The following is a 7,458-nucleotide window of genomic DNA, read 5'->3' on the forward strand; positions in this document are numbered from 1 at the left end:
CTGCTTAAGTGTCTAGCATCTATGTATTCCGGCATTGTGCATGCTGGTTCACTGTCACACTGTCATGGCTGTCTGGGACGCTTAAATAAAACAGAGACATCATTAAAGTAACAAGAGAGCCTAAGTCCCTCCCCTTCTGGTGGACCACCATGGGACCTTACTTCGGGAAAAATATGTACGGTAGTCAATGGCGAGAGACAACTAAATTTTTGATCCCATTTGAATGGTGCTCTGAATTATACATAAGATGATGGTCAATTTAAAATATACAGTTTGATGTAAAACTGTTGAGGTATAAGACTGTGAAAATACAAAATTACCAAGACCACAAACTCAAAATTGCGTATGTGACGTTGTAACTTTTTCTCTCAATGACTGAAGCTAACCTTACTGAAGCTAACATCAAAGAACTTACATGACAGGATGATGTGATAAATGGAGTGAGAGTCGTTGGATTAAACACATCAGGTGAGATATATTTCTGCGTGGAACATAGCTAAGTTATCTAATTATCAGCAACCAAGCAAATAAACGTAAGGTAGCATTACCGTGCTAACATTTTTGTGACGTATATTGGTCGAGACAAGAAATGTAGTTCATTAAACTGTTTTCACACAAACTTTACTGTTTTACGACAAACTGCAACTTTCTTGACAGACAAAATTATCTTTTAAATTTACAATCATCATATGTGTAATTCAGGGCACACTTCAAACAGGATCAAAAAATAATGACTACTGTAAATATTTTTTCCAAAATAAGGTCCTATGCGCTGGAAGCGAAGCGAGTAACTATTAGCAACAAATACATTCTCACTCCCGACTCGTCACATATGGACGCTTGGTCAAGACCCCTTGGTGTCGCTTTTTAACCACTTTAGTTTAGTTTTTCGACATGTAAGGCTTAGGGACAAAAAATATGCAACATCCAGTAAAGTTAGCAATAATAAATATGCAACATCCGGTTAAACTTTCAAAATAAAACTAGTAGTTGTGTTCGTTAGGTTTAGGCACCAAAACTACTTGGTTAGGGTGAGGCCATTTTTTGGCTTAAAATAATGTAAACTTATGTTACTTGCATAACTTACATTATTGAAATAAAACGGGGAACAAACACTGGTCTCCTGACTGAAAGTCTGGTTTCTGGCCCACTGTCCACCTCAACCAGCTCCTTACTCAGACCTTTCTGTTAAAAAAACATACACCTACATTAAGTGTTAAATAATGTTGCTACAGGGCTTTCCCCCAGTGCATTGAACTATGACGCTAAGGGATCCCCAGTGTGTTACAAAGTGACGGCAAGGGGTCTTGACCATGCATCCATATGTGACGACTTGGAAGTGAGAACAGGTTGTAGTGACACCTGTGCTTTATTATAAAAAAAAGGTTTAGTTGTTGCAGTTAAGAGCACACGCTTGTTCTGTGAAAAGAAGAATTTTTACTGACATTATGGCTGTAACACTGAGTATCAGGCTACTCTGTTGGCTTGTTTACAACCCGTCTGATCACAGCATTTACTTTGGTGGATACAATATTGTCATGACTGATAGAAAGAGACTATCAGCTCGTCAGTGTACTAACAGCAACTCTAAGTCATCCACTCTAAGGAGGACTAACCTGAAAATGCAGATCACTTCCTCCTCTTCTGATTGGCAGACAACAGAATTGTGCACATTACTGCCACACACACACACACACACACACAATAGTACTGGAGTTAAATGTATCTCACATTAACAAAAATAACTGCTGAAACATGAAACTCCTTGTCAGCACAAACTGAAATTTCCTGCCGTTTTCTGACACGGCTTCACGGGAGGAACCAATCTCCCACACATTTGCTGCTTTAGGTTGGTTTCTTTGGGCAGGTGGCTATACAAATGTCTGTCCTCTTCAACCAAAACTCAGGGTACACAGTTTGACTTGAAACACTGTGTAATTAGACAAGACCTAAGCTCTTTTGGGAAGTTATACACAAAAAATTGTGTATACGAGCTGTAGTGTATTCATGAGATGATTTGGTTAAAATGCGTAGCGCTTCAGCTAGTTATTCATATACTTCTTACAGGTATTAAAGTCTGAGAGGATGCACTGCCAGACAACAAGCAGTCCATCATACTTAGATATAGAGATACTGACCTTGAATCACTGTCTAAATCTTGCAGAAGTTTCCAAAAGAATAATCACCACAACTACAACTTTACAACTACTTGTGTTTTTGACCTTTTATTGCTTGTAACTGGAAAGTGACACTGGAAAGTCTTGTCCATCCAGTGTTGTCATACATATGAGCACTTACATGCTGTAGTAATTTACACTGTTGTGTTAACCTCAACTAAACTGGCTACAACACAGTGAAACAGTGCTGCCACCCATGAGTCAAGTGTAAACATGGGGAGGAAGGGGAGTGTGTGTGTGTGTGTGTGTGTGTGTGTGTGTGTGTGTGTGTGTGTGTGTGTGCGTGCCTGAGTTCGTTCGTGCGTGCGTGTGTGTGTGTGTGTGTGTGTGTGTGAGCGAGTATTGCTCACATTGTGGGGACAGAAATCTGTTTACTCTGTCACACTGTGGGGACTCGGCTTCCTTTTGTGGCCAAAATGCAAGTCCCATAAATCCTTACACTTGGTTTAAGGTTGTGGGTTAGACAAGTAGTGGTCATGACTAGGGTTAGTCTCAAGGAAATGAATTTAAGTCAATCTAATATCCTCTGAAGTGACACAACTATGTGTGTGTGTGTGTGTGTGTGTGTGTGTGTGTGTGTATCTGAACATATGTTACGGTGCCCTGCATGTCTGTGTTTGTGTGCTGCTCTAATTGAGCAGCAGTTGTGTGTAATGGCTGTGATATTTATCAGGGCAGCGAGGTCAGGTATGATAACGATCTGGGTTGCCAGGTTCGGTCTCAGGATTACAGGACATGGTTTTATCTCAAGGGCCTCTCCTGCACTTATTATGAAGCTTGTAATAAGTGACAATAACCACTTAATGAAGCAACAGAGGGGGAGTTCTGTTTTCTGGGTCATTCCCAAAGAACTGAAACTCCATTATTTATTATTGTTCAGGTCTGAGAGCCTTTCAATGTATTCATTAGGTAGCATTACTGGCAGCATGAAGAGGACTGAGTTGCTTTTGGGGTTCAAATCTTTGTCCCAGAATTCTTATTTGACTGTAGAAATCTAGATAATTTTTACTGTGATTTGGATGCACACCAGCCAAACATTTCAGCTCAAAATCAATTCATTTCAATGGAATCACCAAAATTCACTCACATAAACCAGTTGACAGAAAACTGTCTTAACAGTGCTGATTTTGAGAGAACAAAGAAAGCTTAATTGCTGTGTTCCTACACCCACTTTTATTTAACTCCCCTCTATATGAGTATAAACTTCTTTTGAGAAAACTGTGTGAACTGAAACAAAGAGGTTGCTAACTCACAGCACTCTCTGACATCTGTACCCTGTCTGTGATTTTCACCTACCAGCCCCATTTGCTCCTACTGAATATTTACAATTATGTAAGTTTATTTTAATTTTATTTAGAAGAAATCTCATAAAACATCTGTGCACTTTAGTTTTTAGCAAACATTATTCAAACAGGACTGAATTGTGCATCGGTTGGGGACTGTTTTCTGTGAAATATTTCAACAATATTTTTGTCAGCAGGATGGTATACTGTATGTAAGAATTTACTCAAAATAAACTACAGTGCCCACATTCTTAGTAGTAAAGAAACATGTCACCACATACAACAGCATGGCTCACTGCTTTTTTTTATATAGTTTTTGGACATTAATAGAGCTCTGTGGCACAGAAGAATAACCAGCCCAGGCTCTTCCCAGGGCATCCAGTGATGATGCTTTGAGAAAGCCAATGTGACGCACAAAGTACACTTCAGCATCTGTATAAAACTCCCTGGGCTTTCAAGTAATTTCAGTGTAACCTATCCACCGTCTGAAGGTTGAGTTGCAAGTTACATAACATTACATACATGACTTATGTCACGTCATGTACTTAGTATTTCAACCCAAAACACAATATTTTCCTATACCAAACCAAGTAGTTTGGGTGCATAAACCTAACCTAACTGTGACCATTTGACAACAATAACCACATATTAAAAAGTAGTTTATCAAAGTATTGGTATTTGATACCCTGGGATGAGAACATGTTGGAATAACATATAAATAAAGCAATGGCAACACAGGCAGCAATCGTTCGTAGGATCAATTCATTGTGGTTTTGGTCTTTTCAATAGTACATTGTATGATAAGAACAATGTATTACCTTTAAAATTGCCACGTTGCTGATCAAAGTTGAAAACACACAGCTCGCAGAGCTCATAAACAATATTCATAAAGAAAGAAAGATTACAGAAGATAACGAGTCACTGCTGACTCAGAGTGACCATAATATACTTTCTTCATTCACACTTCACTGTAGATCATAAAACAAACTGTTCTCAGACTGACAGTCTTAATCTTTTGACCTTTTTTTCTCCCAGTAAGTGCAAACATACCACATCCACACAGAGGCCTAAACACAGTGGTCTAATGGTTTCCATAAAGCGTTCATCAGTCTGTGGCCTGGAGGGAATGATTGGTGAAACATACTGTTGAACTTGGAGAGCAGCTTGGGGCTAAGACCAGGTCCTGGGCGAAGCTTAGGGGCAGCTGCAGCCGCTCATTTGTGGCCACCCAGGACAGGCCTGTGCATATGTAATGTGTGTGTGTGTGTGTGTGTGTGTGTGTGTGTGTGTGTTACTGAGTGAGAGGACAGGACAGCTGCATTGGTCTATTCATAGTGTACAAAGACTGATGTCTCTTTCCTGCTCTGAAAACCCACCATCCCTCCATCACTCTGACTTATTTCTGTCAGTTCTACCGTCATCGTTCTTTTACAACTTCAGCAACAATCTCATCATCTTGAGGAAGGACTTAACACACCAGAAAGGAGAGGCCATTGGTGTAATTGTGTAGTGGAAGGTATGTGCTGTAAGTGATACCTAGAGATGAACAGTAGCATCTCAAGAATCACACTAGTTGAGAAAGGAACAAGTAGTGCCGGGGGATTTTCCTGAAATCAACATCACAGTATCTTTCCAATATCAATTTATTTTTGGTAATGGTAATTTTATATTTATATTATTTCTTTATTCATTTTATATTTCTATATTCAGAACCTCATTCTATTTCTCAGCTTAATTTGTTTATATTTAAAATTTTATTGTCATGTTTGTTTTATTATGTGGACATAATGCACCATCAGGCTTGCACCCAGTTTTGTTGCAATGATGATAAAGGAATCTGAAATGTGTGCGCGATTACATATATACTCAAATTGATGTTAAGAGCAGCAATTGATGGTAACTTCAGGGTAAAAGAAACAAGCTATGGACACAAAACTGACATGTTATCATAAAGCTGATATGCTTAACATGTTAGGAAACAGTTGCCTATTTACACATACAGCGGATATTACAGAGCAGCATTAGCATTTATTTAGAGTCGAGTTTCTGGACACCTGATCAATGTATGTCCAATATTCACTCTCTTTTAAGCTCTGTTTTTGGTCTCCACCAACTCCTGAAGGGAAATATCAGGATAAATGCTCCACTATGTTCACCAGCTAGTTGCTAACTGTGTCTCTCGGCTGTGTGGTGCTAAGCAGGTAGTGTACAGTGGGTTTTGAGAGCCGCATGCTGCTGGAAACAACGCTGGTGAGAGCAGTGAGACTCAATAGTAAAGCTGTGAGCCGTAAAACCAAAACAATGAGCCGAAAGATATTAAAAAAGCTCCGCAGAGCTGAGGAGAATTGTACAAATATGCAAATATAGTGCAGCTTTAAAGCACTTAATTCTGTTCCACTATTTTGCATTACATTCAGCTGGACAACAGTTACACAATATAATCACATCTTCACAATACAATTCAACTAAAAGCCATCAATAAAGAGTTACGGTCCTGTCCTCATGTTTCAACCTTTAAGAGCTACCTTAAATTAAAAGATGATGCCACTAAAAAGGACTCTCACCAGCCACAATCTTCTCTCCTGTCATCCCTCTAGTGTTTTATCCTAAACTAGGACAGTTGACACTCCACTCAACTTGGGAAAGTACTACCCCCCCATCTGTCGTCCCATGCTGCATTTTGATGGCCCTCGAGGGAAATTTGCCCCTGAATACTGACAAGGGAGCGGCTTTTCTGCACCGTATCCCACCATTAGTTGGGATATTGCAAAACAGGGCCCACGTCCATTGTACCAGTTACGGCTAGTTGCATCAGGAATCTGTTCTCTAAACACACAACATGTAATTAAGTGATGGAAACTATTTATAGATGCACCTCTCTGTCCCTCTGTGCTCCTATCTATCTATCTATCTATCTATCTCAGCAGGACTACACACACACACCTGCTACCTTCACTCATATCCCACACCCTCTTTATGCCCTCCCTATGGTCTATACGTCCACAACTGCACACACTCATTAGCCCCAAGATACACTCACTCACAGAAAAAAAAACACTCACAAACAAGTCACAACTTGCCCAGCAGATACACATTTAACCATGATGCCTCAGGGGACAGCCAGAAGGTAGCCTGAGGGTAGAAAACATAGAGAAAGAGATGGGGGGAAGAAAGAAATGTACAAACATCTAAGGTCACATTCCTCCTGGTGCATCTAGCTTCCCTCTTTGATTGAAACGTGATTTAAGTTTTGCAGTGATTAGTGTTAAAGATAATGCTCCTCACTCTGTGTGTGTGCGTCAACTCATGCATATAACGACATACAGTATCTTGGCCTCATAACTCCGACAGACATCGTCTTGTTCGTGTAAGCCACATTCTTTCATATTTGGGCATCGTTCCCATTTCCTGTTATGAATATGGATGCGAGTGGATGGAATCTACCACAAGCGGACCACAGAGAGTTCCTGACGCACACACACCTGAATACCACAGAGTGTTAAGAGATGTACATCAACACTCTTATGTAGATGAACAAACAGAAAATATGGAGTTAAACCACCGTTAAATGAACTCAGCAAGTCTCTTGTAGGTCTGTACTAACACTTTAACATTAAATACTGCATGATGAGTGACAGTAGGCAAATTATACAAACTGATACAGACCTATATCCTAGAGATCCTTGATTATACATTCATAAATGTAACATCAAAATAATGGATTATTTACTTACTCTGTTTTCATTTTGTGCTGGCTGAAATAACTGTACGTATTGTATAGTCATTCAGCATACAGTTGCTAAAGTGTTAGCATGTAACACTGGCTGTAATTGATCTGCCAGGTGGACAGTGATGATATGGTGTCTGTTTCCTCAGTAATGCATAAGTTAGCTAATTGCAAATAGTTAAATTGTTAAAGTGTGTTCAGACTGAATGAAAAAGCAAATTTAAGAAGCGGAATACAACATAAAATGTCAATGCCAAAACGCAAGGGAATT

This window comes from Micropterus dolomieu, linkage group LG23 (assembly GCF_021292245.1).
Source record: "Micropterus dolomieu isolate WLL.071019.BEF.003 ecotype Adirondacks linkage group LG23, ASM2129224v1, whole genome shotgun sequence".
In the NCBI taxonomy this organism is placed as follows: Eukaryota; Metazoa; Chordata; class Actinopteri; order Centrarchiformes; family Centrarchidae; genus Micropterus; species Micropterus dolomieu.